This window comes from Mizuhopecten yessoensis, unplaced genomic scaffold (genome assembly GCF_002113885.1).
Source record: "Mizuhopecten yessoensis strain PY_sf001 unplaced genomic scaffold, ASM211388v2 scaffold431, whole genome shotgun sequence".
Lineage (NCBI taxonomy): Eukaryota > Metazoa > Mollusca > Bivalvia > Pectinida > Pectinidae > Mizuhopecten > Mizuhopecten yessoensis.
In genome coordinates, this window is record NW_018403543.1 from 87606 (window position 1) to 114457 (window position 26852).

Sequence of the window (26852 nt, forward strand, 5' to 3'; positions counted from 1 at the left end):
GTATAATTATAATGTCAGGTGTACCTAGAAGTATAATTATAATGTCAGGTGTACCTAGAAGTATAATTATAATGCCAGGTGTACCTAGAAGTATGATTATAATTTCAGGTGTACCAGAAGTATAATTATAATGTCAGGTGTACCTAGAAGTATAATTATAATGTCAGGTGTACCTAGAAGTATAATTATAATGTCAGGTGTACCTAGAAGTATAATTATAATGTCAGGTGTACCTAGAGGTATAATTACTATAGTGTCACTTGTACTTATCTTTGTGGTATATTTTATGTCATTCTCTATGGTTAGAAAGGCACAGCTGCTGATGAAGTTGCTTGTGTTGCCTGGTCATCCAAGGATAAGAAATAAGAAAAGAATAAAAATCAGAAATTGTAGAGTTTTTCTCTACAGTAAGCGGTGTTACTGGAAGTTATTGTACTCTGATAATGACAGTATTATGTGATTGTCTGAGAATGCTTTATTCAGTGTTAATCACTGTAACTTGTGTCAAGTTAACATTTTCCGGTATATTTCCTGAGGAATCAACTATAAATATCAGACATGTTTGAAAAAGGAAAGCTAACAAGAGTTCAAATCCCAGCAGCTTGGGGCTGAAAATAAAAATGAATTGATTTTCAGTAAATGTTGGAGGTGAGGAAGACATTTGAATACAGTGTTAGATAATGTCCTTCCATTCTGGTCGATTCATCGCAATATTGTTGGCTGATAAGATTTTTAACAATCATAGAGGCTGAAATGTCATGTTGTCTAGCTAATATTGGGGACATTTACATAATAATAGATTTAATCATAGATGAGAACAACTCCCTGTGGTGAGGTTAGGAATAGGAAGGGGACAGTGATGCAACAGACGAGGGGGAGTGGGGGGGGGGGGGGACCTCAATATCGGTAATTCTATCATTATCCTGCATAACTGTTTTCCGCTTTCACAATGTATAGCTGGAAATATCGAACAACCACTGTTGCAGAATAGTTTTTCCATTTTCGTTGGCTATTTTTGCCTGTGCCTCAAGACATGCGGTTCAATCAACCTACATTGGCGTCTTAGCCCTTGTATATATCACTCACTGCTCACCTGCACTTCACTGGTTAAGTGGATAGCTGGACTTTTGGTGGTAACTTGTATAGTGGACTTTGGTGGTAACATGTCTAGTGGACTTTGGTGGTAACTTGTATAGTGGACTTTGGTGGTAACTTGTATAGTGGACTTTGGTGGTAACTTGTATAGTGGACTTTGATGGTAACTTGTTTAGTGGACTTTGGTGGTAACTTGTATAGTGGACTTTGGTGGTAACTTGTATAGTGGACTTTGGTGGTAACTTGTATAGTGGACTTTGGTGGTAACTTGTATAGTGGACTTTGGTGGTAACTTGTATAGTGGACTTTGGTGGTAACTTGTATAGTGGACTTTGGTGGTAACTTGTATAGTGGACTTTGGTGGTAACTTGTATAGTGGACTTTGGTGGTAACTTGTATAGTGGACTTTGGTGGTAACTTGTATAGTGGACTTTGGTGGTAACTTGTATAGTGGACTTTGGTGGTAACTTGTATAGTGGACTTTGGTGGTAACTTGTATAGTGGACTTTGGTGGTAACTTGTATAGTGGACTTTGGTGGTAACTTGTATAGTGGACTTTGGTGGTAACTTGTATAGTGGACTTTGGTGGTAACTTGTATAGTGGACTTTGGTGGTAACTTGTATAGTGGACTTTGGTGGTAACTTGTATAGTGGACTTTGGTGGTAACTTGTATAGTGGACTTTGGTGGTAACTTGTATAGTGGACTTTGGTGGTAACTTGTATAGTGGACTTTGGTGGTAACTTGTATAGTGGACTTTGGTGGTAACTTGTATAGTGGACTTTGGTGGTAACTTGTATAGTGGACTTTGGTGGTAACTTGTATAGTGGACTTTGGTGGTAACTTGTATAGTGGACTTTGGTGGTAACTTGTATAGTGGACTTTGGTGGTAACTTGTATAGTGGACTTTGGTGGTAACTTGTATAGTGGACTTTGGTGGTAACTTGTATAGTGGACTTTGGTGGTAACTTGTATAGTGGACTTTGGTGGTAACTTGTATAGTGGACTTTGGTGGTAACTTGTATAGTGGACTTTGGTGGTAACTTGTATAGTGGACTTTGGTGGTAACTTGTATAGTGGACTTTGGTGGTAACTTGTATAGTGGACTTTGGTGGTAACTTGTATAGTGGACTTTGGTGGTAACTTGTATAGTGGACTTTGGTGGTAACTTGTATAGTGGACTTTGGTGGTAACTTGTATAGTGGACTTTGGTGGTAACTTGTATAGTGGACTTTGGTGGTAACTTGTATAGTGGACTTTGGTGGTAACTTGTATAGTGGACTTTGGTGGTAACTTGTATAGTGGACTTTGGTGGTAACTTGTATAGTGGACTTTGGTGGTAACTTGTATAGTGGACTTTGGTGGTAACTTGTATAGTGGACTTTGGTGGTAACTTGTATAGTGGACTTTGGTGGTAACTTGTATAGTGGACTTTGGTGGTAACTTGTATAGTGGACTTTGGTGGTAACTTGTATAGTGGACTTTGGTGGTAACTTGTATAGTGGACTTTGGTGGTAACTTGTATAGTGGACTTTGGTGGTAACTTGTATAGTGGACTTTGGTGGTAACTTGTATAGTGGACTTTTGGTGGGCTTAAGGTAGTTCCCATTACTGGGTTTAAGGTTGTTTCCATGCATTTTAAACTTCGTTTGGTTATTTAGTTTGGTAAATCAGTTGCTAGGCTCTTTTAGTGGTTGACTGAACAGGTTACTAAGAATGCTGGACTGTGAATGTTCACACTTAAATTGATGAATTTTATGTGGTTACTAATTATAAGTGGTTGGTTGATCAACGGTGTTTTGTATTTGATTCATTTGCATTTTGGGGTTAACAGACTATAGGTTCAACCAAAGTACTTAATATTTGTCTCACCTCCACGAAGTAGGGGAAGCAAGACTAAGGTGTTGCATTTCCGGCGACATCGGCGGCGTCAACATAAAGTTTTTGCGTTTAAGTTAGTTTCACTGAAAGTATAAGTGCTAGACCAACCAAACTTGGTCCATCGATGCATCCTAGGTAGTACATCTCATGCCATGCATCAAATGCTGGATGCAGCCTACCTTTCATGGTCCATTGATTTTGTCAGCATCTCCATCAACATCAAGTGTTTGTGTTTAAGTTAGTTTCTCTGAAACTATTAGTGCTAGACCAACCAAATGTACATGTTCATTGATGTCAAAGCCGGGCACAGGCGAGACATCAATCTGAATGGCTTGTTACAATATAGCAGATTTCAGCATCTTCTCTAAAGCTCATGTAACTTTAATGGGATGTTTGTCAAAAAATAATCTTATTTCCTGTGGTGTGATTACTATCCTTTCAACAGGTTTAAATATACAAACACAACTGTCATCAAATCTTTTAGAAGCGATCAGGTCTAGGTTTCTGTGCGTGTTGTCAGGAACATCGTATTTTAAAGCATTTTGAATTAACAGCTGCAGTTCAGGCTCAGCCTTGAGCGCTTAAGACATTTGAAAGTATTCTTTTAAAAATGAATCAAATGGTGTATGTTTTAGTGATACTTGTGAGATACATTTGTAGATCTCCTTGAAGACCACTCCAGGCATGTGTTGGTCCTGATGACGACTTCGTACCTGATAACACCGTTAATCTGGGTAGCTCCAGGCAGCGTTTGTCTGTGTCCTGCCGGAAACCTTCAGTAAAACGCAAAAACACAAGATCAAAGCCTAGTGCTTGGCCAATGTTGTACAACGATAGAAAAGGAAAATAATCGCTTGTGAAAAATTGTATAGCTGACATATTGCTGTCAGCAACAAATAGCACTAAAACAACACAATAGCTGTATACAGTCATTACAACAAATACCATGTTATCATTGTAATTAGGGAGAGGGATTTGTGACCTAAGAGAGGGATTTGTGACCTAAGAAAGGGATTTGTTACCTTAAAGAGGGATTTGTGACCTAAGAAAGGGATTTGTTAACTTAAAGAGGGATTTGTGACCTAAGAAAGGGATTTGTGTCCTAAGAGAGGGATTTGTGACCTAAGAAAGGGATTTGTGTCCTAAGAGAGGGATTTGTGACCTAAGAAAATGATTTGTGACCTAAGAAAGAGATTTGTGACCTTAAAGAGGGATTTGTGACCTGAGAAAATTATTTGTGACCTGTTAAGAGAGGGATTTGTGACCTAAGAGAGGGATTTATGACCTTAGAGAGAGATGTATGACCTAAGAGAGGGACTTGTGACCTTAAAAAGGGATTTGTGACCTAAGAAAGGGATTTGTTACCTAAGAGATAGATTTGTGACCTTAGAGAGAGATGTATGACCTAAGAGAGGGACTTGTGACCTTAAAAAGGGATTTGTGACCCGAGAAAAATGATTTGTGTATTAAGAAAGGGGTAAACTTTGAGAGAGAGAGAGAGAGAGAGAGAGAGAGAGAGAGAGATATTAATGTTCATGGAGGTAAATAAAGGAAGAAAACCACAGTATATATATATATATAAGATATAAGATGTAGTTACAAATAATGGGGGGGGGGGGGATACAAGACCTAATTACACCTTCCAAGGAGACTTTTACTGTATTGTTACCAGAAACACTTGGTTGTTGACTCTCAAAGAAATCTCATGTCAGAATGATTGTGGACAGTATAATGCTGCATTCATTATTAATGGTAAAACATGTTGCCTGATAGCGAGATATGGGTCTGTAAGCCAGAGACTTCCAGAACTCATTCATCATACTCACAGCAGTGCTAGCAGTATAAGCAGTGGTAAGCAGCGGTAGGCTCACCAGGAATTACACCTCATTAATTGACCTCCAGGTTTGTAAGTGAATTTGTGTTCTTTCTAAACGGGATGGGATTCTTAAGTAATGTTTAAAGACATTGTTGCTGCTGTCAAAGAATATATGGGATATTATGGAGGATTTGATTTATCCAGTTTCTATCGGTGCATACTAACTGTGTGTTATCCAGGTGAAATAATCTGGTTTAATCAGGCTGCAGTCTCCTGGAAATTCTACAGTTTGATTGCACTGGTGATGTAGTGATCGTATCGCTGATGTGTAGTCTGTATACCTGATGTGTAGTCTGTATACCTGATGTGTAGTCTGTGTACCTGATGTGTAGTCTGTGTACCTGATGTGTAGTCTTTATACCTGATGTGTAGTCTTTATACCTGATGTGTAGTCTGTATACCTGATGTGTAGTCTGTATACCTGATGTGTAGTCTGTATAGAGTATAGACACTGTGTGGTGTTTATGTATATAGACACGGTGTGGTACTATATATAATACATAGACGTGGAATTTTGTTGTGAATGACTTGTATTTCCATTGTGTTCTGATAATTACATGTTATTTGTATTTACATCCCTAACTACCTGTTAGACTAAACTTATCATGGTGATGGGTGAGTTAACATGGGCGCGGAGATCATCCAGTGACGTTGGTCTGACGTTGACCAACAATTACAACAATGTTGTTTTATAAACATGCCTTCCAGTTTTGTAAAATCTTTTTACACAAATGTCATTTCAAATAGATATTCACAAGGAATGTAAAACCTTGAGTCTATCACCAAACATATGTTTTACTGAAAATTGATATTGTCAAATGACAGTGATATTGTTGATAGTGGACTTTTTAAAAGCAATTCTACCAACCCAGGACTCGATGCACAGAGCCCAGTAGATTTTATGTCAGATTGGGGGAAAATTTTCAATATTCACTTTAAAAATATACCTGTATGTATCCAGTAATAAGCCCACCAATATTATTGCTGTTAGGAAGAAATGTCTACAAAAGCTGTTCAATTGTCCTGTAATAAGCCTACTATCCACCTACTTTCTGTCAGAGACGTATGTGTGGATCCCCTGGGTTTATTGTAGGGTAAATATGGTAGGTCAGACTACAAGAGGTTTTTTTTCAAAAGTTACCTAAGGTCTAGTAATCTGATAATGAAATTTTTGACTCCTGATTAACGAAACCAATTATCTGTAACCCCCAGTGCTGACATCAGTATCAGCATCTCCAGTAGTCAGTTTTGTTTTAGAGGATTGCCATTCTTTTGTTTCGTATTTGTTCGGTGGGGCTAGTTTTTGACACTGAGAGTTCCGTTACAGTCAAATGTAGTTTTTGTACTAGTTTGCTAATATTTTGCATGAAGGTTAATATTTTTTGAGGATCAAATGTTGATGCCATGCAATAAAAAATTAAAAAATGACTGGGTTTTTATAGTGATGCAGTGAAGCCAAATCAGAAAACTATTTCATATTTTTTCAACATTTTTCACCGGTTTTAAACCTAAGTTGACAAAAGTTTGGGGTAAGTTATGTTAAGGCTTTGCCAATTATTCAATATGTGTGCTAGTATGCTAAAAGTTTACGCAGTAGAGTTAGTTTGGGGCTAACATTGAAACAGTGAAGCCAGAATTAAAATATATTTTGGTTTTCTTTTTAGATTTTTTCCCTTTTTTCAGACTGGAGATTTTTGTTTAGGAAAGTAATGATGCATAACCAGGTGATTGTTAAATGACTTGACACATTCTCTGGTATATAGCTGATGTGACACATCCTCTGGTATATAGCTGGTGTGACACATCCTCTGGTATATAACTGATGTGACACATCCTCTGGTATATAGTATATGAGACACATCCTCTGGTATATAGCTGATGTGACACATCCTCTGGTATATAGTAGATGAGACTCATCCTCTGGTATATGGCTGATGTGACACATCCTCTGGTATATATCTGATGTGACACATCCTCTGGTATATAGCTGATGAGACACATGCTCTGGTATATAGCTGATGTGACACATCCTCTGGTATATAGCTGATGTGACCTGTTTGTTCAGAATTGCTGTTGGAAGGCATTTTTACCATTTAAAAAGTTTCCCATGAATCATATCTGCTAGCCGTTGCAAGACATGATGCATTTTAATGAGGGTTGGCAGTATTCAGAAAGGTTTTGGAAGCTGAAATTTGCATTTCAGTAAGACAACGTTAGTGGCAGATCCGCTCCTGTTTCTGCGCGTTGACTACCATTTTGTTGCTCCTCAGTACAGCTCGTTCAGTTCCAGATTTTTTTCCTTATTGATTTTCGAACTATGAAATGTTACAGTTTGCCACTAATGATGGGTGAAATATTTATAATTTAGGTTAGTTTTACGAGGTGGCTTTTAAACCTTAACCACTTCTGACACCCAAATCCTCCTCTGGGATGTGAAATGGAGCAGGCAATAAAAACAGCATAGGTACTTAGTTTACATCCTTCTTACATGCATACAGTAACAATAAAAAGGTTTTCGTATATTTTGGAAGAATTCTGTATTACAAATAAAACTGAAGGACATTGAAGCATTTAATGGTCAATGTCATCAGATCTAATGGTCAATGTCATCAGATCTTGTGGTCAATATCATCAGATCTAATGGTCAGTGTCATCAGATCTTATGGTAAATGTCATCAGATCTAATGGTCAGTGTCATCAGATCTTATGGTCATTGTCATCAGATCTAATGGTCATTGTCATCAGATCTAATGGTCATTGTCATCAGATCTTATGGTCAGTGTCATCAGATCTAATGGTCAATGTCATTAGATCTAATGGTCAGTGTCATCAGATCTAATGGTCAATGTCATCAGATCTTATGGTCAATGTCATCAGATCTTATGGTCAATGTCATCAGATCTAATGGTCAATATCATCAGAACTAATACTCAATGTCATCAGATCTAGTGGTCAATATCATCAGAACTAAAACTCAATGTCATCAGGTCTTATGGTCAATGTTATCAGATCTTATGGTCAGTGTCATCAGATCTAATGGTCAATGTCATCAGATCAAATGGTCAATGTCATCGGATCTAATGGTCAATGTCATCAGATCTAATGGTCAATGTCATCAGATCTTATGATCAATTTCATCAGATCTTATGGTCAATGTCATCAGAGCTAATGGTCAGTGTCATCAGATCTATGGTCATTGTCATCAGATCTAATGGTCAATGTCATCAGATCTAATGTTCGGTGTCATCAGATCTTATGGTCAGTGTCATCAGATATAGTGGCCAATGTCATCAGATCTTATGGTCAATGTCATCAGATCTCATGGTTAATGTCATCAGATCTAATGGTCAATGTCAATTGATCAAATGGTCAATGTCATCAGATCTTATGGTCAATGTCATCAGATCTAATGGTCAACATCAATAGATCAAATGGTCAACATCATCAGATCTAATGGTCAATGTCATCAGAGCTAATGGTCAATGTCAACCGACCTAATGGTTATTGTCTGTCACTAGATAGAATGTCTTTAAGAAGGTAACCATCTAACTGATTGTCTATGCCTAGGTTAGTATTCAGTTGACTTTCTGATTGGTCGAGGTTGGCTGATTACCTGTGCATGCCAACTAAATTTTACTGAAAGTGAATCCAGGATTGCATGAAACCTACTAGCTTCATTAACATGTCTGTCAAGTTTCTTACAGTTTTCAACCAAATGTTATGAACTTTGTAGTGGTCACAGGTATGATATGAAGATTCACGTATCCTAAAACCAGGATCCTGTTTCAATTTGTATGCAAGTTATTGCTCTTTGCGACGTAGATTTTGCCCTTGATGTAACGCCTTTTTGTGAACACAACTAGTTCCACAGTTTGTTTAACTGAATGTTATGAAACTTTGTATGTGTCAAAGGGTTCCCAAGTAAATTTTATCATGGTTTTTGGTCTTTTGCAATTTAGATTTTCTTCCCTTGTCATAACACTTTCTTGTGAATGCATTTAACTTGCCGAGCCGTTTTAACCAAATGCTTTGGAAGTTTGTCCATGTCGTGAATATTCGATGAAGATTCTCTTATTGTGATATCAGTATCCAGCATCAAGTTTTACAAGAGTTGGACCATTTTGCAAATTACATTGTTTTCATTTGGCATAAAACGTTTGTGTAGAAAATGACTGCAACTAGTCTCAAAGGAAAAAGGACAGTAAACTACATGTCATGTACATATTTTACTTCACACAAACATGCACTCCCCTTTCTGAGGTACATTCATTCCACCAATTTGTCGTGTGAGTGTATATTAACTACGCTTATACCATAAATAAATAAATAAACTTTATTTATTTTACAATAATTATGAAACAAGTCATTGCAACTTATATTAATCACTCTTGTTGGCCCGAATGTTAGCACGCAGGGGGTCTTATTGTGGGAGGAAACCGGAATACCCGGAGAAACCCCATGTGGTTAAACAGGTGACCCGGTACCTTTTCACGTCCATTCAGGGAATCAAACCTCGGCCGCCTTGGTGAAAGGCAAGTGTGCTATCCACTGCACCACCCGACCACCCTATACCACGCTTATACCACTTCTATTAGTTGCACAATCATTTCTAAACGGGATGTTGTAGATTCCTTTTGTGAGATCATCCTCATTGTAAGAATCATACCAGATCAAATAAATGAAAATTATATCAAATAATCCATTATTTCCATCGCCATGACCCAAGGGCCTTCTGATGATAGTTCAAATACTATCATCATACTGCACGTTCAATGCTGTAGAAATTTTCTTCTTTCTGGAGTAAGAAAACTTATTCTGTAACGAAGTATAATTTTTGTAAAGTGCCAATTTGGGAATACTTTAAGGAATTTGTTTTGGTGTATACTTATTCTTCATGTAATCTTCTGAAACAAAAACTACAGAGGTACATTCTTTGGTCAGTTGTGTTTTGAAGTTTGGAAAAGGTACCAGATTTTAAAAAGGAATCAAATGCATAACTCAATTTATAAACCTGTTTCAGTCATATCAAGCCAAAAAATATACTGTATACTGATTTTTTTTTTTGCCAATTCAAACTTTTGACCTTTGCCCATAAAATCAATTTTTGCCCAGAGTTGATTTCGTCTTTCACATTTAATAACTGTATGATATTATGTTGGTTACTTATATTCACTATAAGGATAAATTCACCCTCATCACGGAGGGCAAATATAGGCAAAAAAAAGTTCAACTGCAACAAACACTTCCCAGCATACAGTATTTTCTTACATTTATCTTCCAAATGTTAATCACTTCTGGGAAAGTACCTCTGAGAAGATATTAACTACACGTAAACCTGCTGCTAGACTTGAGATCACCAGACAGTTAATCGGCTGATCTCTAACGAAGCTTAAGGATGATATGACTGACCAATTAGTTCATCTCCTTCACATCAGTCATATCTGAGATCATAAAAACAGCTACAATTATAAGCACTAATGATTTCATTTGAGTTTTGTTTCCAACAGGTTTGACCTCAAATGTATCGCATGACAGAGGGTATATTACGTGGTATTTAGGGTAATGGTGATGGATAGAAAGTACTTGTTGGAAGAAAGGTTTGCTGTAGTTCAATGTAACAGGTAGTTGACTCGGTATAAAGTAAACCAGGCCGGGGTAACATGTATAAAGAAGAACTCTCGGGGAGCTAAGACTGGGATATCGAGATAAGGAATTTTCACATTACATGTAGATGCTGTTAAAATCATCTGAATTATCTGATTAATCTTGATTTGTGATATTGACGCAATGTTTCTATTTTTAGAAACAGGAGGTTAATATTCACTCATTGACGGCATCTCAATTGTAATGTCACTATGTCCTCTGCTAAAAGCAGTGTATTCCTCCTGACAATTTTAATAGTTCCATCTTGTTTAAAGATTAAAACATATTTAGCATCTAATATAGCAATTAAAGACTTTAATTATTGGTGAATATGTGGTTAAATATGGATCTGAGAAAGTGATATTGAACAAGAACTGGATGAATAACAAATCATGAGGGTAGATAATAATTATAGACTAAGGACAGAAAATGTCTAAAACAAACCTTTGTTTGGGTCAATATCACTTTTTCAGGTCTATATAACCACATATTCACCTCAACACAAGTCCATATATATATAATTGGTAAATATATATATTAAGAGAAATGAATTTCTATTTAGGTTTGCATTGAGAATCCAGATTTTCACTAATTAAACTAATAAGCTATTTATTGTCTATCACTTATGTGATATCGTGAAATGATCTACAATGTGGGCAACAGGTGGGATGATTAGTTAGCCGTTATTGACTTGATCATGTAAACTGAACATTAGAGCGGTAACAGCTTGTGTGTGGTATTGACGACACTGTATTGATACAGCCATGGTATAACACTCCCACTTACTGTAGCATTGTAGTTAGTAATGCTCTGGAGATTGTACACCTTCCCTGTGTGAATGGAAGACCCGGACCTCGTACATCACAGACATCACTTTTATAACCTGGTGCAGGACACGTTTACTGGTGCAACATTCAGATAACTATAAGTGCTACAGATAATCTTTTTTTATGAAATGCCGAAGTTTATGTTATGCGATTGTTTATGTGATTGATAAAATCGTAATAGAAAGATAAAAAGCTACGGAGCATGACAGGAGCAACTTTCTGTATCAGGGAACACATTGCCCATCATCAAGTCCCACGCTGTGTTTTCAGGTGTAGCCTCTCTAGTCCTAATGAAACATCGGATAGCTCGCAATCTACCTCCTTCTGTTATGTAGCTTAAGCCACGGTTCAGAATGAAGAGAAGAAATTGCCAAAAGTTAACCTAAAATATCACGCACACGCTGCCCTGCAATTATATCTAATTAGAGAGAAAAACGGGAACTTATGAAAAGAAAAACAGAGAGCAACAGTCGCTCTGTCTTATCACTGTGTAACGCTAACCAACTGTTACGTTCACTTTTACGTGGGCCTCCATTGATGGTTTCCTACTGATTTTAGGTACTATAAAGTGTAATTGTCATGCAATACTTGTTTTAATGCATTAAAATAGAGATATTTAGCACAGAAATAGTTTCGTATAAAGATAGTTAGCACAGAAGCAAAAGTATATATATTTAGCACAGAAACAGTTTGATATAGAGATATTAAGCACAGAAATAGTTTGATTTAGAAGCACAATCATAAATATTTAGCACAGAAACACTCGTGGATTTATTTAGCGCATTAGAAACAGCTTAATACAGAGGTTCATAGAACAGGAACACTGTCTTAGAGAGATATGAAGCACACAAAAAAAATCATTTAACGATATTTAGAGCACAGAAACAGTAATAGATTTTAGCACAGAAACACTGGCATATAGAAATACATAACACAAAAAAACTGTCATATAGAAATACATAACACAGTAAGACAGTATCATACAAAATTTATTAGCTCAGAAACATTTCCATATTTTCAAAAATCGCTTTAAAACCCAGTTCTAGCTGGTTTCTTTGTGTGGTCTGACTAAATGCAGCAATCTACTTTGGGTCCGAATTAAGATTGAAACATTTTCTGTTCTATTCATGGACTTTGTTTTTCACTCGCAGGTGGTATTTATTGGAAGTTCAGAACTTCTTTTGATGGTGGGAAAATAATCAAAATATTTTGTATGTCTTAAGCAGGGAAACCTTACTGAAAATTAGCAGGAACCTGTGTCTGAGTAAGTAGGCTGCTGACACAAACAACACATGTCTGATGCTGCGGATGCTGTTGCAGCACTTTGTCTCAGAAATCTATTTCTAAGCAATGTTAACCATCCTCGGAGAAGTGTTAGGTGATGCTGCTGGATGTACTTTAGATTCTCGAGCAGCTCGCGCAATGCAAATTGAGTTCAGAAGAAAAAAACACGGAAAAGTACATGAAATGATGAATTGGGTTATCTTGTGGTACAGAAAGGAAGAGAGAGAGAGAAAAAAAATTACACCGAAATGGATTTTGTAATACAAATTGGATTTTTCACGGTAACTTATCCAGTCCTCAATATTCATGAGAACAAGGCTACAGTAAGTCTATAAATAGGGCACATGGAGAAAACAATGTTAAAAGAAGTTCCATTTATCTACCCAAATACTAAAGGGGAAAGAAAACTACTTTGTTGTGGAATGGTTACAGGGTTAAGATACTATAACATGGTGTATTACTTGGCAATGAGTCTGGCTTTGTTTGGGAAAATTGATATTTGTTATGAGGGCATGCTAGATTGACTGTATAAATTGACAAACAAGTGACAACTTGATGGAAGTCAGTTACCTTATTTGATTAGGATGTAAGTGTCAATAGGCCTCACTGGTATATATCACTTCACTTTGTCCAATTGGAACACTTTAGGAGGGAAGGGGAGGTAATCATTGTGAGGGGCCATTGGAAGGAAGGGGAGGTAATCAGGGTATTATGAGGAAAGGGGAGATAATAATTGGGGTGGAGGTCATTGGAAGAAAGGGGGGATAATAATTAGGGTCTTTGGAGGGAAGTTTAGGTAATCATAAGGGTATTATGGGGGAAGGGAAGATAATCATTTGGGTCATTGGAGGGAAGGGGAGGTAATCATAAGGGTATTATTGGGGAAGGGGAGATACTCATTGGGTCATTGGAACAAAGGAAAGGTAATCATAAGGGTATAATGAGGAAAGGGGAGATAATCATAAGGGTCTTTGGTGGAAAGGGGAAACAATAATTCGGGTTAATGATTTGCTGCCAAAAAAAGAATACTACCCGAAGAATAAACAAACAAATTTAGTAGGAAAATCATTATAGAATTATGGTAGATGACATATTAAAGAGGGGCTGTGTGTGTAATGGAGACATCGCAGTTTTAAGAAAAAGGGGAGATAATCCAAAATTCCTGTTTTTGTGTAAGCATTTTGGAAAGACAATCACACAGGGCAAACCAATGATTAGTACATTGTTGCATGGCTCAACTGTTTGTGCAGATGGCCATGAAAGACCTCGGTTCAATAATGTTCCTGTCAGTTCTGACATTTAAAAAAGGCTGACTGCCAAATTGTTATCCTGGCGCCGATAGTCATCATCGATCACTTATCATAGCATCTTGTCTAGCTTGAAAGTGAATGGATTTGATGGCCAACTGATACGTATTGATAAGGTAAAGCAGATTAATGATAGAAAAAAGGCTCTATCTGCACAAGAAGTTAATGCCTTATAACTGAAGCATACCTGTATACAGTGGAATATGATGAGAAGGAATACGACACCAGATATTGTTTGCAGTCAAGCAACCCATTTAAAACCCCATGATGATTCAGAGGTCGAAAAGGAACAGATTTGCACCAGTAATGCAGATATTTTTTCAAACTGAGATCCTGAAAGTTCCTCGGTGGAGCAAAGGAATGAGAGAAAAACACCATGATTTTTGCCAAATTGTATTGTAGAAGGATAGGGAAGAGGATTATGTCTGCAGACACTGATTTAATCACAGACATATGTTGTTTATATTTGTTTATGAATCATTATCAGGTTTCAGCAGGTGCTGCCAGAGATTTTGTCAGTGTGTTTATTTTTGTGTAAGCATTTGAGATGTACTGTTTTATAGGGGGTATTTATCACTGAATGTGTGCACCCAATTACTGTGCTGTAGGTTAAGTCCACACTGAATGTGTGCACCCAATTACTGTGCTGTAGGTAAAGTCCACACTGAATGTGTGCGCCCAGTTACTGTGCTGTAGGTATAGTCCACACTGAATGTGTGCATCCAGTTACTGTGCTGTAGGTATGGTCCACAATGAATGTGTGCACCCAGTTACTGTGCTGTAGGGATAGTCCACACTGAATGTGTGCACCCAGTTACTGGGCTGTAGGTCTAGTCAACACTGAATGTGTGCACCTAATTACTGGGCTGTAGGTCTAGTCCACACTGAATGTGTGCACCCAATTACTGTGTTCTAGGTATAGTCCACATTGAATGTGTGCACCCAGTTACTGTGCTGTAGGGATAGTCCACACTGAATGTGTGCACCCAGTTACTGTGCTGTAGGTATAGTCCACACTGAATGTGTGCACCCAATTACTGTGCTGTGGGTCTATTCCACACTGAATGTGTGCACCCAGTAACTGTGCTGTAGGTATAGTCTACACTGAATGTGTGCACCCAATTACTGGGCTGTAGGTATAGTCCACACTGAATGTGTGCACCCAGTTACTGTGCTGTAGGTATAGTCCACACTGAATGTGTGCACCAAATTACTGGGCTGTAGGTAAAGTCCACACTGAATGTGTGCACCCAGTAACTGCTGTCGGTATAGTCTACACTGAATGTGGGCACCCAATTAGTGGGCTGTAGGTATAGTGAACACTGAATGTGTGCATCCAATTACTGGGCTGTAGGGATAGTCAACACTGAATGTATGCACCCAATTATTGTGCTGTAGGTATAGTCAATACTGAATGTGTGCATCCAATTACTGGGCTGGAATTATCATGTAAGTCCATGCTTCATTACACACACAGGTGTCTGGAGAACCACCAGCTACTTACTGACCTCAAAGTGGCTACAATAAGGAAAGTCCACACTGAATGTGGGCACCCTGTTACTGTGCTGAAGGTATAGTCCACATTGAATGTATGCACCCAATTATTGGGATGTAGGTATAGTCCACACCGAATGTGTGCACCAAATTCCTGGGCTGTAGGTAAAGACCACACTGAATGTGTGCGCTCAGTTACTGTGCTGTAGGGATAGTCCACATTGAATGTGTGCACCCAGGTACTGTGCTGTAGGTATAGCCCACACTGAATGTGTGCATCCAATTACTGGGCTGTAATTATCATGTAAGTCCATGCTTCGTTACACACACAGGGGTCTGGAGAATCACCAGCTACTTACTGACCTCAAAGTGGCTACAATAAGGAAAGTCCACACTGAATGTGGGCACCCAATTAGTGGGCTGTAGGTATAGTCAACACCGAATGTGTGCACCAAATTAGTGTGCTGTAGGTAAAGTCCACCCTGAATGTGTGCACCCAGGTACTGTGCTGTAGGTATGGTCCATACTGAATGTGTGCACCAAATTCCTGGGCTGTAGGTATAGTCAATACTGAATGTGTGCATCCAATTACTGGGCTGTAATTATCATGTAAGTCCATGCTTCATTACACACACAGGGGTCTGGAGAACCACCAGCTACTTACTGACCTCAAAGTGGCTACAATAAGGCAAAAAAATACATAGAAATTGATTATTAAGGTTAGAGGAGAAATACATATGATTCATTATTAATTTAATAAAGTAAACATTCTTTCATCTAATATACTTTGTCCTTACTTAGCTTTTTCTTCAATAGACTACTAGTCCAGAGATTTCGGCTATAATTGGTATGAACATCCCTAGGCCAAAGGGGAATTCAATGTCTTGAAAAGAAGTTTGTGCCCCCTCCCTTTAACCTTAATAGACAAGGATTATTCTTTGTCATAAGGAATTTAACATTGTAGGCCTTTGTATAAATTTTGCCAGATTTATGAATTAATCTTAAATGTGATGAGACCATCAGTGATAGATAGGTATGGGAGCTCCATTGTGATTAGTTAGTAGGATTTAAACTCTCTCAAGCTGTCTGAGGATCGGTTTATTTCAAAACCATGATATGAAAGATAAAATTGTGAGCCTACATTTCAAAATAACAACTTAACGATGGCGGAGATTGGTTCTGGCTGTAAAAGATGAAACTGCGCATCAACATTTCAAAATAACAACTTAACAATGGCGGAAATTGGTTCAGCCTGTACAGTAATTAGCTAATTAAACACTTCATGGCTGAAACATCCATTCTGAAAACAAATATCCATACCCTGCATTACCCAAATTTTGGTGTACCATCATAAAATTCACGATAAAATTGGAGGTGTCCAAGAATGCTAACTTTTCAATTTTTGATGTCTGCAGATAGAATCTGGATTCCTGTGAATTAATGTATGCCTGTGCGATTTAAAAAGAGAAGCTGTGTCTCATGTGTTGGAAATAGAATTCGTAAATTGTCACAAATTAGGTGTTCCACTGGTGAACGGCTGAGCTCTGACTTACTGGATATCACAGTCAGGAAAGACATCATTTGTCTTCATTGTCCTAGAAAGCCCAGAAATCCATTTTGCTTACTCACCTCGTTAGTGGACTCGGGACTTGGGATTACTCTCCGTGGGATCTGTAGGGCCTGGTCAGTAGGTCTCCAACCACTTTGTAAAATCATGTTCATGCTTTGCATGATCACAACCGACAGGGCTACAGATTGATACAATCATATCAAAGTACACGAAATTGTCTCATAAATCATATTATTCCCATCTTATATACCGTGGTATCAATTTTTATTTTATTTTTAAATTTGAAAAGCAAGATCATCCATCTTACTGCTGTAGACAAATTCAAATTCTTTTATTAACTTTTAAGTTTTTCAGCTGATCAGTTTATAAACAACATTTAAATACAGTGACAGACACTGCAGTTATGCAGTAGAGAACTGACAGAATTTACAGGGTTAAGTTACATATAGTTCATCATTACATCATAATGTGTGTTGTATATATATCTACATATAACATAGACAGAAAGTAAATATTGGCCGTCACATTCCTGTTTATTCGCTAGAAAAAAGGAGGAAAAAATCGGACCCTTCTTTACAAACATTCCAGGCTTGTCTGTAGGTTGTATGACAAGAGCAGAGATCACTTGACACTTTTATAGAGCTAATAATTGTGTGTCATCATGGTATCATTACATAGACACCAGGCTGATTCCACACATACTCCACCATGTTATATACTTATCTGTAGGAATGCAGAGGTATAGTACTATCCCCTCACTACCAGGTCAAGCACGAAGGGATAGTGTTCCCTTCTATACACGGAGGGATAGTGTTCCCTTCTATACACGGAGGGATAGTGTTCCCTTCTATACACGGAGGAATAGTATTCCCTTCTATACACGGAGGGATAGTGTTCCCTTCTATACATGGAGGGATAGTGTTCCCTTCGTATACATGGATGGATATAGTGTTCCCTTTGTATACACGGAGGAATATAGTGTTCCCTTCCTGTACATGGAGGGATATAGTGTTCCCTTGGTATACAAGGAGGGATATAGTGTTTCCTTTGTATACATGGAGGGATATGGTGTTCCCTTTGTATACATGGAGGGATATAGTGTTCCCTTGGTATACATGGAGGGATATAGTGTTCCCTTCGTATACATGGAGGGATATAGTGTTTCCTTCCTATACATGGAGGGATATAGTGTTACCTTTGTATACATGGAGGGATATAGTGTTCCCTTTGTATACATGGAGGGATATAGTGTTTCCTTTGTATACATGGAGGAATATAGTGTTCCCTTCCTGTACATGGAGGGATATAGTGTTTCCTTCATATACATGGAGGGATGTAGTGTTTCCTTTGTAAACAAGGAGGGATATAGTGTTTCCTTTGTATACATGGAGGGATATAGTGTTCCCTTCCTATACATGGAGGGATTTAGTGTTTCCTTTGTATACATGGAGGGATATAGTGTTCCTTTCGTATACATGGAGGGATATAGTGTTCCCTTCGTATACATGGAGGGATATAGTGTTCCCTTCGTATACATGGAGGGATATAGTGTTCCCTTCTTATACATGGAGGGATATAGTGTTTCCTTCGTATACATGGAGGGATATAGTGTTTTCTTCATATACAAGAAGGGATATAGTGTTTCCTTTGTATACATGGAGGGATATAGTGTTCCCTTGGTATACATGGAGGGATATAGTGTTCCTTTCGTATACATGGAGGGATATAGTGTTCCCTTCGTATACATGGAGGGATATAGTGTTCCCTTCCTATACATGGAGGGATATAGTGTTTCCTTCCTATACACACCTGTTGAACATTTTATCAACATTCCAGTCACTTCATTTCTGAATGATTGTGATCAAATTTCATATAAGATCTTGTATGACAATACTTCAAGGATGTTCGTGTTTCAGGGGGTCAAGGTCAAGGTCACCATGACTAATTATGATTGTTTTGTTGTCCTCTGTAGAGACTTATTATTTCATAACAGATTTTGAAATAACTTTGTACAATAGTGAAGTATAATGAAATACCTTGAATATCTGGACATTATTGTCAAGGTCAAGGTCATAAGCCATTATCATTTGCTATTTATAGAACTTCTTTTTTACCCTAAAAAATCGCTAACCTTTCATAAATTAAAATGATTAAATTTGGAATAAAAAGGAAAGATATAAAGAGGAAATTGATCATCAAAGAGTGCAGTTGCTAGATGGATATTAATGACTATTGTGTATACTGACAGGGTTTTGTATTATTTGCAAAGCCTTGTTGCTATTGGTAATATTTGGGGAATGTATATTAAATTTTAACAGTGTTTTAGGGATGCTGTTTATTGTTTGTAACAATATTTGAAAGAGGCTGTTGGTGTTGTTTGTATTTGAGAAAAGGAGGGTGTTGTTTTTACCCATACTTGAGGGAGGATGGTGTGTTTGTAGCAATACTTGAGTGCACCGGCTCAGACAGTGTGTGTGTTTGTGATGCACTTAGTTAAATGGCATGCTTTGTGCAGCTGTAAGAGGGGCCAGGGATCGGCGTAAGGTTCGATGGCAAACATGAAACAAGATCATTAATGTTAGCAAAACAAGTAGAGTACACTCTCAAAAACTATAAAACTTGTGTGTACTTTTATCTCGTCATTAAGTCGTCGTACTGGTAACTCCTGATGAATGGCTGGTGAGTAGAGAGGCGAGCTGGAAACAGCGGGAGGATGTGGGGAGGAAAAGTGAGGGGAAAATGTCACTATAAAGGAGGAGGACAGGGAGTCACTTCAATGTCACGGCTCTCTAATGTTTATATATATATATATATGTGTTCCTATATCATGATTTAGTGTCAGCCTCCATTAACTTTTGTTCTATATTGTGTTATATTGCCAGCCTATGATACATTTGTCCTGTATTGTGTTATATATTGCCAGCCTCTGTAAACATTTGTCCTATATTGTGTTATATACTGCCAGCCTCTGTTAACTTTTGTCCTATATTGTGTTATATTGCCAGCCTATGATACGTTTGTCCTGTATTGTGTTAAATATTGCCAGCCTCTGTAAACATTTGTCCTATATTGTGTTATATTGCCAGCCTATGATACGTTTGTCCTGAATTGTGTTATATTGTCAGACTTAATTTTGTCCTATAATGTATTACAATGTCACATTTGTCCTGTAGTGCTTTTAAAGCCTGCTTTTGGCACATTTGTCCTGTATTTTGTGATAATGCCAGCCTCTCTTTGTTTTGTAGGTTGTGCATGGTGATCAGTTGATGCCACTTGAGTGACAGTTTGATTGGGACCAAGTGTGATTAAGTGGCATTGTTTGCTGAAGTCGGAAGGTAAGGGTTTAAGCTGTTTAGCGGACTCTCGCCTGATCAAATGAGGAGCCGTAGACAATACAGTCATTCCCTGCGAGCACTGTTATGTGGCCTTAATCAGGTGATGCGGTGCTAGTATACGCCGGCGATTGACCGCACTGATCAGACGTACTCGCCAGGCCACCTAACCTAATTGTCAGCTGGCAAAAGTCACAATGGCCACAGATTCACATGATTTAAATTATCCGTGGTCGGGGCTATTTGTCTTTAAGGGTTCACACTAATAGTGTTACTAAACACTATGTTGACAACAGGTTCTTGGCATGAAAAGTAGAGGATGACGCCCAGATCAGAAGATGACGCCCAGATCAGAACACTTGATCAACCATTTACAGGAACCGATATCCTCTCAGAAATTTGGTTATTAATTCCTTAAACAAAATTGACAACCCTGTCGTCTGCCCGCCTGTCATTGATAGCATACCTGAGATCTAACTGGTTTTACTTCATAAAAGATATCTCTCAAATTCTAGCTCTGATCTGGGTAGTATTTGTAATTGATGGTAACGTACAAGGTCAAGGGTTACCAAAGTGCGTTTCATAACCAATAGAAAATATGAGTTTATGATGTTCATTTTTAATTTGATGTACAACTTGCCACTATCAAGTGTACTGCCAGAAAGATGCGGCTACATGACGTGAGATGGCAGAGTCTAGTAAAACTGGATGTATAGCTTACAAACTGATATAGATTACCATACAGATGTATTGATTCATAAATCGGTCTCTATAAATCATTATACTAGAGTTTCTGTCTAAATTAACTCAGCTGATTTCACATACCTTTCATTCTTAACTTCAATCAGACGTTATACCTGTAATCTCGCCGAAGATCGTGAGAGAGCTAAATGCAGTCATTCGTGTATTTAGTCTTATCTTCAGTCGACTTGATTGATGAAAATGCATTCTTTCACTGAATTAAAGACGGATGTAATACAAACTAGTATCAGCTGTATCGTACCATAATCACCCAAAAACTACCGAGCCAGGACCCGTGCTCTCCTGGGTGGTGAATATGATTAGATGGCGGTGCCGCTCTCTCTTAATGCCTGTACAAGTCTGAGGGAGGCTGCATTGAGGTGCCTACAGAGGGCGCCACTTATTACATTTAATGTGGTACCTATATTTGCTTTGTGCTGATCGATCAAAATAAATGAATGCCTAGCCTTGGTTTAATAGTGTACAGCCGGAATATGTAATACCGGGAAGATCTGCTTATAAAATGGTATTTATATCCAGATTTTTTGCTTGATCAATCAAAATGAATTTACACATATAGATCATACGGAGTAGAAGGAAGCTGAACGCCTGTGATGATCAGTCTGCGTGGGTCAGGTGGTCTCCGGTATTATTTTATTACCCATATTGGAAAACGGGTTTGAATCAGATCACTTATAATACCGTTTTGTAGCTTCTAGTGATGAAGAATGCACCTTGTTTGCAGCTTAAAATACTTATATACCACGTCTTAAGAAGTCAGGTTGGGGTGGCCAATTATGTATGGTTTCTGAGAGTTAAAGTTAATATGTTAAACCAATTTCTGCTATAAACATCTCTTCAGAAGAATGGAAAAAATAGCAATTGGAGCCCATGTCCAGTACATCAGATAAAACTGTGGTCTGCTTTAGAGGAAGAGGGGAGAATTCAAGATGCTTTTAAGTGATGGAAGGGGGCGCGCACAAATACTTCCTGGACAATTTACCGTGGTTTGGAGGTAGACTAGAGGCTCGCGCACTCAAATACTTGTATGAGGATTCATGATGCTTTGGAACTATACAAACACTTCTTGGACAATGCATGAGGAAGCGGCTTCTTGTTACTTATCTACAGCAGTATTGCTGTACTAACCCTTAATTTCATCCCTATGTAACTTTAGTAGACTCTACCATGCATTGATCCGGTTAAGTCCATTATGGTCTACAGTGGTGAAAGGGCTAAGTAGTACTCGAGATGCTGGTCCTGGTGGGGTTGTGTGTGGCCCTATACTTCACAGAACTTGGGTGTATGCATTAACTCATTCACCCCTGAAATTGCATAATGAACTATTCCAACCTTTGAATGGAAAGAGTTCTAATGTGTCTTCAGGGGGGAATGAGTTAATATAAACACAGTAGAAGCAAGCAGAAAGTTCTTATGCTGTTCTGCTTTTTGTTTTCCTGGTGATAGTAATCCGATTTGGCATATTTCAAATTGAAAATAATTAGTATTTATGATTTTTTTTTTTTTTTTCATGAAATATTTGTAATTATCTGTAATTACTTAAGCTGAGATGTTGTGTTTGATGCCTTCATGTGATGATTACCGTACGACCTGCTACCATCTAAATTTTTATTTTCTGTGAATTTGATTCTTCTTTTGAAATTGTTCTCCTTTCTGGATAATTTTATCCCATATGTCAGTAAACCTGGTTCATTCCTCAACTATTTTAAGCAATAAATTGGTCACTAAATGTTCACACCAATAAAACGGAGCTTCTCGCCCAAAATCTGTGGCAATATCTCATTAACTAAAATAGACTATCCTCAACCAATCAAAACATTTTCACCTACCAATGAAAATGCTACAGAGCTTGTTTTAATTACCTGAATGAATGTTAATATTTACAGGTCGTACAGCCCTACAGAAGTTTGTGAAAAATCAATAAAGGCTACAACTATGTACAATAATGCTACATGTGTTACTACAGAAATGATGTCCCCCTAATGAAAATTCTATCTTTATTCCGGAGTCCCTGTTGGCAAGACACATGCTGAAATATGTGTTAATCTCCAGTAACGTTGGGAGCAGAAGCGACGAGTTTACGACAATTTTGTACAGCAGCTCACAAGGTTTATGCCTTTTTCGTTGTTCGTTGCCACAATTCCCAACATCAAAATGGTGTGTTTTGTGTAGAACCCATGTCAACTGCTGACTTTCTACAGCCCAAAGAATCGAATATAAACAGAATGATTGAGGCCTCGCGTAGATATATACTACCCACCCGACTTCTATAACGGAAATTGTTTAATAGTGACCAAGCATGACCTTTGACCCTTTAACCTTAACCATGAAAATTTGTAAACAGGTTTGAAACTAAACTTTACCAAAATACTTCTGTGTTAATGTAACGATAATTTGTTAAAGGGTTCATAAGATATCTTATACACGAGTGGTCAAGTGTGACGCTTGACCTTGATCCTTGACCCTTTACTCTTGACCATTGACCACCTAAATCTAATCGGGTGTAGATTTGCATACTTCCATACTATGATGTAAATATAAACTGGATTTGTGGAGGGCTTCGTGAGATATGTCTTGTTCACATGCTTTTTACTACGGATGCTCTAACAAAGCTATTACTAGATTCCCCCCTCATTAAGACGGGTATAATAAAGAAAGGATAGGTTACAATGTTTAATCAGTACATTGTGATCACCTACAGCCCTGAGCATCAAACAAAGTGAGAGTTACAATGTCCATAACACTTTTATGAAACAATGTTGCTTTTAAATAGTTGCAGGCTGCACAGCTTCCATTGAAATAAGTAGATATGCAATTTGTGAAGATATGCAATTTTCATTTTTCATCAAAACTTTATTTAAGAACAATTAAGAAACGACTTTTATCAAGTTATATTAATCAATCTTGTTGGCCAAGATGGAATTGCCCAAAGAGTCTCAATGTGGGAGAAAAATGGAGAACTTGGAAAAAACCCACATGGTTTAAGCCAGGTGACCCATACTTGTTTTTGTCCAATCAGGGAATTGAACACTGGTTGTCATGGTGAAAGGCATGTGTGCTATCCATTGTGCCACTGACCACTAAATTTTAGTCCCAAACAACTTAAGACTGGTTGTGTATTCTATCTGATGCACACAATGTTAAATAGATGTATAGATCTACATAGTTGGCAATACAGACAAACATATCTATTCTCATGTTCAGATATCGACCTATCAAATTCTTCCTGGTAAATCTTCTACAAACTTTTAAAATAACTCTCGAAGCAGTTTTACTGGGTGGCTCCATGTCTTCAAATTTACTCTTGGACCGAAATTGAATGTTGTGTGATGTGAGGGCCCCAGCATTATGTTTACCGAGAGATAATCTACGTGTGATGCATGTTTCTCCGTAACTTCTATCTGATAAACCTTGTAACATATTGATAAACCTTCACCATAACCAGCCTACATGATGTAAATCTGTAGAAGGGGTGGCCGACTAGCCCCTGTCAACCTGATAGCCTTGCTGTCGCAATGCAGGATATCGCTTGATTCAATGGCAATTATCTTTTTAAATTTTTCCGTTTTCAATACTATTATTTCCACCACCCAATAGTAATGCTATTTCACGCTCATCTTCCTTATTGTATCCCAGTGATTGCTGCAGATTTATCTTCTAAAAGTTTGGAAAAACACGAAAAACTTAAATAAATTCAAGACATGTAGAAAAGACTCAACAAACTTTATTTGAAGATCGATTGTCACATGATTATTTCACATAGTTGAAATAAGATTTATTTAGGAGGAACCTGCAAATATTTTTTCTACGTGCCAACCTGAAACAGTGAGCATTATAAAGCTGTTTTAGCCAACTTTAGCTTTGCCTTTCTCTCCAGCACTGACACTAATCACTATAAATATTAAATGTTGTATAAGGGGAGAAATCACTGTAAATGTTTAGTATTGTATGAGGGGGGAAATCACTATAAATGTTTAGTATTGTATAAGGGGAGAAATCACTATAAATGTTTAGTATTGGATAAGGGGAGAAATCACTATAAATATTTAGTATTGTATAAGGGGAGAAATCACTATAAATGTTTTGTATTGTAGAAGGGGAGAAATCACTATAAATGTTTAGTGTTGTATAAGGGGTGAAATCACTTTAAATGTTTAGTATTGTATAAGGGGAGAAATTACTATAAATGTTTAGTATTGTATAAGGGGAGCAATCACTATAAATATTTAGTATTGTATAAGGGGAGAAATCACTATAAATATTTAGTTTTGTATAAGGGGAAAAATCACTATAAATATTTAGTGTTGTATAAGGGGAGACATCACTATAAATGTTTAGTATTGGATAAGGGGAGAAATCACTATAAATATTTAGTGTTGTATAATGGAAGACATCACTATAAATGTTTAGTGTTGTATAAGGGGAGAAATTACTATAAATGTTTAGTGTTGTATCAGGGGAGAAATTACTATAAATGTTTAGTATTGTATAAGGGGAGAAATTACTATAAATGTTTAGTGTTGTATAAGGAGAGAAATCACTATAAATGTTTAGTGTTGTATAAGGGGTGAAATCACTTTAAATGTTTAGTATTGTATAAGGGGAGAAATTACTATAAATGTTTAGTATTGTATAAGGAGAGAAATCACTATAAATGTTTAGTATTGTATAAGGAGAGAAATCACTATAAATGTTTAGTATTGTATTAGGGGAGAAATTAATATAAATGTTTAGTGTTGTATAAGGGGATAAATCACTATAATGTTTAGTATTGTATAAGGGGAGAAATGACTGTAAATGTTTAGTATTGTATAAGGGAAGAAATTACTATAAATGTTTAGTATTGTATGGGGGAGAAATCCCTATAAATGGTTAGTATTGTATAAGGGGAGACATTACTATAAATGTTTAGTATTGTATAAGGGGAGACATTACTATAAATGATTAGTATTGTATAAGGGGAGAAATTACTATAAATGTTTAGTATTGTATAAGGGGAGCAATCACTATAAATATTTAGTATTGTATAAGGGGAGAAATCACTATAAATGTTTAGTGTTGTATAAGGGGTGAAATCACTTTAAATGTTTAGTATTGTATAAGGGGAGAAATTACTATAAATGTTTAGTATTGTATAAGGGGAGAAATCACTTTAAATGTTTAGAATTGTATAAGGGGAGAAATCACTATAAATATTTAGTGTTGTATAATGGAAGACATCACTATAAATGTTTAGTGTTGTATAAGGGGTGAAATCACTTTAAATGTTTAGTATTGTATAAGGGGAGAAATCACTGTAAATGTTAAGTATTGTATAAGGGGAGAAATCACTATAAATGTTTTGTATTGTAGAAGGGGAGAAATCACTATAAATGTTTAGTGTTGTATAAGGGGAGAAATCACTATAATGTTTAGTATTGTATAAGGGGAGAAATTACTATAAATGTTTAGTATTGTATAAGGAGAGAAATCACTATAAATGTTTAGTATTGTATTAGGGGAGAAATTACTATAAATGTTTAGTGTTGTATAAGGGGAGAAATCACTATAATGTTTAGTATTGTATAAGGGGAGAAATCACTGTAAATGTTTAGTATTGTATAAGGGAAGAAATTGCTATAAATGTTTAGTATTGTATGGGGGAGAAATCCCTATAAATGTTTAGTATTGTATAAGGGGAGACATTACTATAAATGTTTAGTATTGTATAAGGGGAGAAATTACTATAAATGTTTGTATATTGTGTGTTGGGTGAACTCGTGACACTCAGATATCGATATTT

General features: G+C 37.1%; 1 protein-coding gene across 4 annotated transcripts in view; it reads left to right on the forward strand.

Annotated features, from left to right (window-relative positions):
- The window catches only part of LOC110448734 (neuronal calcium sensor 2-like), a 126984-nt gene that overhangs the window by 54627 nt on the left and 45505 nt on the right, over positions 1 to 26852 (forward strand). For 2 of the 4 annotated variants that reach the window (XM_021495131.1, XM_021495150.1), the window contains one exon: positions 20222 to 20311. The gene's annotated coding sequence lies outside the window, so the exon portion shown is untranslated. Of the gene's footprint in view, positions 1 to 17696; positions 17716 to 19387; positions 19656 to 20221; positions 20312 to 26852 lie in introns of those variants that run through there. The other 2 variants (XM_021495160.1, XM_021495140.1) reach the window with 2 other exon arrangements.